Source organism: Eulemur rufifrons, chromosome 1 (genome assembly GCF_041146395.1).
Source record: "Eulemur rufifrons isolate Redbay chromosome 1, OSU_ERuf_1, whole genome shotgun sequence".
NCBI lineage: Eukaryota > Metazoa > Chordata > Mammalia > Primates > Lemuridae > Eulemur > Eulemur rufifrons.
In genome coordinates, this window is record NC_090983.1 from 73,277,250 (window position 1) to 73,285,602 (window position 8,353).

Sequence of the window (8,353 nt, forward strand, 5' to 3'; positions counted from 1 at the left end):
AGGGCAAAGTGAACTGCCAGGAACTGAGCACAGTGTCAAAAGCAACCAGCTGCCTGAAGTATCATCTGTCTTACAGGAATTGTAGTTGAGAGTCCCGTGAGGAGAATCACTCCAAAAACACCCCCAGGATAAAGCCAGCTTTGAACATCTTTGGTGTCAAATCCAAATCATATCAGTAAGACCTTTGCTGCCCCTTAACTCTCCTCCCTCATCCCACTCCAGTGCTGAAGGGGCCAGAAACCACAGCCAGTGGTCCACATACTTTACACACATTCACACACACACATGCACACTCATACACACACTCAGACACATACTCCAGGATTCCAATCCTTGGTCCGGCCCTGGCTGGAGAATAGGAGAAACTTTAAAGAGGACAATAGGTTTAGATTATTATACTGGACTAGACTCTTTGAAGCTTTAAAGTGACTGGAGGATTATTGATTCTCAGAGAGTAGAGAGTAACTTAAAAAGCTCTGAGACCTGCTCAAAATTTCATCCCAGAACCAGGGGGGACATTGTTCAACAGAATGTTTTCAAGGGACAGTGAGAAAAAAATAAAGTTGCTTTAGGTGTTTTTTTCTAATGAGTCCAGCTTTTTTACCATAATGGTTACAGACTTCATAGTAAAAGATTTGCCTTCAACCCTTAAAGTACTTGAATGTTTTCAAGGCCATTTTAAAACACCTGGAAGTATTGATTCATCTGCCCACTCACCTGCCCCTAACCAAGCTGTAAGCACCCACATTTGAGCAGACCAAAAACTATTTCTACTTCCTCTATTTTGCCTAATTAATAGTATTAAAACTATGTGTTTTCTATTGTTTTTCATTGAAAATACAATATATTTGTACTCCCCTTTAGATTTATAAGTGAGCTAGACCTAGGATCTGAAACACTACTTACAATATTCTTCATAAAGACAAATGTGCATAACATTCCAAAATCAAAGGTTAGAACCCAACTGATGTGAAGGCTGTTTTCCTGTAATCTGTGCATACCCCAGTGATGACTGTACATGTGAGAGTAAAATAAAAATCTTTATTCAAAATGATAATCTCTGTATAGAACTTGTTCTATTAATCTCAAATCTCTCAAAGGATATAGATGTTTTCTCCAGCAAGTCTGGTCTTGGGGATAAGAGAAACTTATTATTCCATCTGTATTCATTTGTCATGGTGTGTACAGTCATGATGGACCCAGCATAGAAACGGCACAAGCAAAGTCTTCCAGGCTGACTGTCTCTTGGGGGTCCAAGACACTTTAAATTGTCAGAGTTGATAAAGATATATTCAAAGAAATATGAACCTGCCCATTATTTTTCTGGGAGCAGCAGCCAAAACCAATAACAAAAAAATGACCCAACACTGCCAGGCTGGCAGGCATTCTTTACTACATTTCATGCCAATTATTTCTTCTCACATGAAAAGCAGGCATTAATTCTCAACCCCCGACCTGGGTTTCACATACCTGGATTTCAGACCAAAAGAAACACTAGCTATCATAAAAATGCTCGACAGCCTGCCACACAATGAGGAATCCTTTTGGGCTTCCAGCCAACAAGTTTGGTTTCAGTCTGCAAAACTTTTGTAGGGAGGAAAGGTAATGTAGGGGAGAAAGAGGATAATTGTCCTCCCTTCCTTGAGAGGTCTTATTTATCACAATATCTACTACATTCAGAGCAGAAGAGAAAAAGAATGATAATCTAGTATGTGCGAGTCTCCACAATGTCTCAGGGGCCTCGCAGACCTTGTCCTTGGCTACTTCTCCTCTTTCAAGTGCAAACTAATCATTCAAGTAAAACCTCCAAAAAAGATCTCCTACCTGTCTGAAATATTCCAAAGACATGGGACTGGCAGAAGAGAACATGCTGGACACAAACCTTACGATGGAGCAGGCATGGCTTTTGAGAATCGGATGTTGTAAGCAATGGTGCTTCTAGTGGCCGTGCAAGAATTTGAGTGTGATGGTTCCTGCTCACTAAATGGTTCCCTGAGGCCCTAAAAAGAAACAATAATATCCAAAAGTGCCCAACATCCTCCCAGGGGTAGCGTTTTCAAGGGAATAGTCTAACACTGTGAAGACTCACAGTGTGTTAGACTGAAAAATGTCATGAAGATACATTTTTCCCAGCCCTCCAAAGCAGACCCCCAAATGTAGACACAGACCCGGATCACAAAATATTCTCAGATTATAGCCAAGTTCTAGATGGATATCAAAATCCAGCAGAGAGATTAATTTTCTAAGGTAGCAGAGTAAGTCAAGAAATTGGGGTTTTAAGTGAAATTATTTTTGCCTGACTACCATATCAAGTCCTGAAATAATAAGTCAGTGTCTAAATCCATGGTATCAAATTTCAAACATTTTTTCCCTAGGCACAATAAGAGAAGCATGGGGAAAAGGGGGCAGGAGGCATATTGTATTGTATTCAAAGTAGATCCTCAGCGTATTTCTGTACTTCATTCATTCACTTAATTCAATTATTCAACCATTCACAAATATGTATTAACTGTTACATTCCAAGTTCTGTGCAAGTTGCTGGGCTGAAATCGTGAATAAGGTAGACAAGACTCCTATCTTCATGGAGAGGCAGAGGAGAGAGGACAATTGTACTTTGAGCAATAGACATGCTCTAGTTGAGCCAAAGTCCAGGGCCTACCCCCCTGATATACTTGGTCAAGGTGGCCAACCTTTGCAGAAACTAAGAACTCTAATCTTGGTTCTACCTCTGTCGCTAACCTAATGCGTGACCTCAAACAAGTCATGAATACTTTCTGGCTCCCAATTTGGAGACAATGGCCCCTGTTTTAATAGGGAACTGAGACCCAAAGAAGATAATAGAGTTTTATAAAGTGCTGTATAAATAAAATATCCTATTACAAATATAAGCAAAAATATTTGTTAAGAGTTAGCATTCTATTTGTTACCTAATTCAAGTCTAACAAAGAACATCTACTGTCAGAGATGAGAGCCAAAAGAGAGAAGTAGGTGGTGATTGTATCTAAACATTTACATAATGCATCCTGAAGAACATACAATACTCAGTTCTGTACACTCACAAGCTAGAGCATAATAATGTTTTGCACAGAGTTTTCTTTAAATTGTTCACAAACTATGTAAGAAAAAGAAAATGCATCATTCAGTACCTTTCAGAATTAAAGAAAAATAAGAGAAATAGGACAGATAGCCCCTTTTAAATAGGCAAATATGATTTTCTTTAATGAACAAATAACTTTATTTCAGTCAATAGTCAATGACTTCAGGCAAAGTAGTTAAGGGAATAGTCCATGGGGATTTGGGGTATTTTTTTTTTTTTTTTACTTCCCTTCTCCCCTATCTCTCCACCAAAGGAAAAGAGCCACGAATGGTGGACCGAGAGTTTCTCTTTCACTCTCCCATATTTCAATAACATATATTTTCCAACTTTTTCAGGGGGCAAGTACCTATTCAGCTATGATCCAGAATGGTCAGTTTCAGAGAGGATGGTTAACAGCAAATAAATATGTAATAAGCAAGCAACTATAGTCATATAGTGGGATTTTTTTTCTACATCTAAAATATAAATGAATCTAAATATTTTAAATGGCTTTACTTCTACGTACAAAATATTTTTAATAGAGAAAGTGTGCAAAAAATAATCCACAGGTGGGTCCACTGGGTTCCTTTTGTGGCAATGAGTTCCTAGGGGGTTCTTATTTTTAGACAGTGAGGACAATGGGTTTAAATCCAAACCCACTGAGGAATCAGAAACTTCCATTGTGGGAGCAGTCGGCAAAAAGAATTTTCATTGAATGTTTTGGCACCGGAGGCATCGAGAATACAGTGCAGCTCATCAAGGCTGCTTCCCCTGTCTGCAAGGGCTGGCACACGTATATGGGAAAGCTCTGACCCTTTTGCAAACAAACAGCTTGACTCCCTCACCTTTGGTGTTGTGAGGCCCACCTCGCCCTATTGCACACTTCCCATATGGCAGAATATTAGCTTGACATGAGACAATTTATCACCTAGTTACTCCAGGCATGGCAGGGTAGCTACAAGTAAACATTCTAATGTACTCTCACTCCAGGAAAACATAGACAAGGTAGAAAGAACAAGTCCATTATAAGCTTAAATACTTAATAACTTAGATTCTGTATACCCCATAAGATGAAATAAAATAAATAAATAAATAAATAACTTAGTGGGGTAAAGATTTAATACTTTCTTCTTGCCAGCAGAAGTTAGAGATGGACAGAAGGAGTCCCAGAGAAACAATGAGAAACACACACACTGGAATTTTGCCCATTATAGAATGTAATTCTACAAATTGCAGAAAAGCTGCATAGGAGTAAGTTTTCAGTAAAGGTTGTCAAAAATCAAAAGTATCACTATAAAGGGCCTGTAAAAACATAAGGAAAAAGGAAGACACTGGGCAGTTGGGTAATCATTGACTTGCAAAACATGTCTTATAGAAACATCAGCATGAAGAGAAACTACATCTTAACCCAAACCATGTGATGGCTGAACTCTGGGTGCCTTGTAAACAGGATCTTTGCCTTTATTTTTCTCCCAACAGCTGACTACAATTTTGGTGGTTTAAATCAAAGGTGAAGTTTTTTTCTACTGCTGAAACCTATATGTTTATGTTTTGCATTTCTGAGATATTTCTTTAGCCATGTAAGGATCTGGTGGGTACGGATCCAAGTAATACTGCACATACATACATGTACAGACACATATTGAACATTGATAGACACTCAAATATCCAGAACTTGGGAAAACGAATATACTTTCTGATGATATAAAGTATAATCCTTCTTAGGGAGAATTTATCTTTTTTGGTGTATAAATATGACATAGTCTGATCAGAAGTCTTATATTTTTCAGCTGATATCTCAGCTAGACAACTAAGGAAGTTCGATCTGATTTATCTATGCTAGATTTTAATCTGCTGAATTCACCAGAGTTTACCCTGAGCCCAGCAAAGTCCATGACACATAATAGGCATTAAGCAAATTTTTGTTAAATGAATGAATTAATATAGTAAGACCAATCAGCAAACCCATCATTTAACCGAAGTTTTATCTTAATTATTTGTATGGACTGAAATAATTTCCATTGTAATAGCGTTATGAGCTCATAAAGATTTACTTAGATTTCACAAGTGTGTTTGGATTTCACACTATCTTCCCAGCAGCAGCCAAGCCTCTGTCAATAATTGTATAGTGACATTTCAAGTCCTCGTGTCTTAAGCTAACAAATAAAACCAGGAGGGTAAGAGGCAAAATGATGAAGTATTATTTGAAGAATATTTAAAGGATTGCCTAAAAGTATTTTTCCTTCACCAATGTGCCATTGGTGTGACCTGAAATTGCTACCATCAAACTATTGAACTCAAAGCATTCAAACGCCCTGGTAAAAAGCAAATATGTCACAGCTATAGTCTGAATTTTCTTAGGCCTTAACACATGTGGGTTAAAATGAAATTCCATTTAAAGGAGTAATTTAAACGTTCCTAGTTTGTACAATCATTTGTGTTGACAGGCCCTCAGGCCTTCACCTATCACTCCCCCTCACCCCTCCGTAAACTCCAGTATTTCTGGGTCCTCAGAGGGTATCTCTCAGAGAGGCTCTTAAATACTCCCATTCTTGATGGTTCCTGCAATGAACTCAGCTGGGGTCAGCCATCATTCCTGCAAGTTTTCCAGTTCCTCATAGAGCTCTCCAAAAATCAAATCTCTGCAAGGACTATGTCAGGGCAAAGAAATCTCACTTCTGTTTTGCTTTGGTCAGATTCTCAAACACTGTTGCTTAGGTCTCAGAGCTTAGAGTTATCTCTCTCTCTCTCCTCTCACCCCCAACTTCTCTTAAAAGTTTAGAGTCCCTCTGCTCTCCACAGAGCTCAGATGTGCAGGAGTAGGGCTGAGAGACAACTGTAGGTGGCTGAAACCATGGTGCATGCTGACCCAGCCCACCCCTTGACAGCTAAGGTTCTCTACTGAGAGCTCATCCAACCTGGCTCCTTCTTCTCCCAGAACATTCCTCAGTGTTTGTGCAAACGTGCTTCTGGCAAGAATTAGATAAAAATTTGCCAAGTATGCCTGAATTTTAGTCTCATTTGAGACCACTTCCACATATGGAAAGATAAAGAGATAAATATTAACACCATACCATCCACAAATATCTTCAGGAGAATTCAATTCTGAGAGCTGACAGTGGAAAGATCTCAGCTAACAGCTGAGATCTGAAGTGGAAAGCAGATCTCTGAATGACAGGACAAATATGATTTGATGAGAGGGGCAAAAGTGGAAAGAGATCTAAAGGTTAAAAATTGAGAAGGTGGACATCCTGACCAGGGAGATAAAGCCCCGGAGCCAGGTGCCTTAAGAGTGAATGACCATGGTGACCTGAGGATGTTGGGTGCATGGGCAGGGGACACTTGGGTGCAAGAAGCTGAAATAGGAATGAGGGGACAGCAGAGATAAAATTAGCCAGTCTCAGTGCTTCTGAGAATCAGTATTGGAAACAATTATCTTTTCCATGAAATTCCATACAAAAGTTTTATTTTGCAAATTTGTTATTGGTATTCCTTGCAACTGGCTCTATTCCATCTTTAGCCAGTCATAACATCAGCTATGTGACACCAAACATCCAGTCCATTCAGCCATAATCTAAACTCCAGTTAGCCAGCCAGCTGTTTTCTGTACATAACACCAAGCAGTCAACCAGACTAACTTCATGCCTGGATGGCTGGGAATGACCAGATGTTTTAACATTATGTAAATGATAAGTGCCAAGTGAAAACAGGAGTGTTAGCTGCCATTTTACATACAGTCTTAAAATGAGCACTTGCACTTTTCTCATGACTAGGACATTATTAGCCCAACCAAGATCTCAGCTATGCATACACAAGCACAGGTACACACATGCACTGAAAAATAGGAACATGTCAGAGGTAGGGGGGTGGTGGTGGAATAAGTTAATTCACACAATTTCAACTTATAAAATGTATTGAATGTGCCTGTCAGTTGGTGCTTTACCCAGCCCTGCTCTGCTCCTGCTCTCAGAGAATAACTCTTCCAGGCTCTTTTGCCCTCTGGCTTCAGCCTATGAGAGATACAGCTGGAAGATGGAAGGCAAGAGGAAGGGAATAGCTAGGACATTTTCCCCTTCTTTCTCTGTCTCCTATGATGTCTCCAGAAGCTGCAGCTCCTGCCAGGTCATCCTTCCTTCCACAGTTCTAGTTCCCTACCTGAAAGCCCCATCTCTGATCCCTCATACTCCCTCTCTCCATCATCTATGCAAACTGTTCCTTGGACTAAATTTCACCTATGGAGAGACCTAGAGTGCCTTTTATTTTTCTAGCTAGACCCTGACTGATACACAGGATACTCTGGCAAAGTGAAGTATCAACACATCCTGGGGTTTCCAGGGCACTCTGAGGCTTATTTAGGAGCAGCCCAGGTGCTGTGCCAATGAAGAAAGTAAGCAGAGTTCTTCTCCTCCTTTCCCTCCCTTCTTCCTATCAAGTCTTCCAACTACAGGGGGAATAAATAAATAATAAAACTGATTTAGTGCTTGCTTTGGGAGCATATATACTAAAATTGGAGCAATACAGAGAAGATTAGCATGCCTATATGCAAGGATAACATGCAAATTTGTGAGGCATACTATATTTTTTTTATTATCTATGTGGTCCATAACGTCATGTTGTATACCTTAAATATACACAATTTATTTTTTTTAAAAAGTGATTTATCAAAGCCTGTTCTCAAAGTTTCCTCCAGTGATTCTTATGAAACAGAACTCTCAAATCAAATGTTCAGAACACTTTCCAAAATCAGCAAACAATTCTTTCTTTCTGCTTTCACTCTCTATATGTCTGCCAATAGACTTCTTATTATAAAGTGATTCTATCATTTGTTCTGTTTTTGGAGGTGGAGGGAGACAGTTATTTCTTCAAATGGTCCTCCAAACAGTAATTCAGAGTTGATAGCTTTTCAATTTTAAGTCAAAAGTCATTTCAACAATCTTATGTATAAATTTAACACATTGTTACATCTTTTTTTAAATAAGCTCTTATAATCCTTCTCAAAAAATAGTTTCCTTTTCCTCTTCAATAAATTACACTTTTATAAATTACACTTAAATTACATTCACACATTCCCTTAGCATTCACCATGATGAGGAAAAAAGAAAACAGGAGTATCAAGCAAGGAATATTTCACTGGACATAGGAGAAAATAATAACATGAGAGAAAGCAAATGGAATGAATTCCTTCTACACACATTTGCTGAATATTCCTGTGCCGGCTCTGTGCTGTGTACGACATATATGAGTTCAAAAGAGAAAGCTCCCACTCTGTGAGCCAAG

The 8,353-nt window shown here is 39.0% G+C and overlaps 1 non-coding gene across 1 annotated transcript; it reads left to right on the forward strand.

Moving 5' to 3' along the window:
• The first annotated feature begins 7,553 nt into the window (after nucleotides 1-7,553).
• Nucleotides 7,554-7,659, forward strand: LOC138387892 (U6 spliceosomal RNA). The gene has a single exon (XR_011234006.1). It is a non-coding gene; the product is annotated as a U6 spliceosomal RNA (small nuclear RNA).
• The last annotated feature ends 694 nt before the right edge of the window (nucleotides 7,660-8,353 follow it).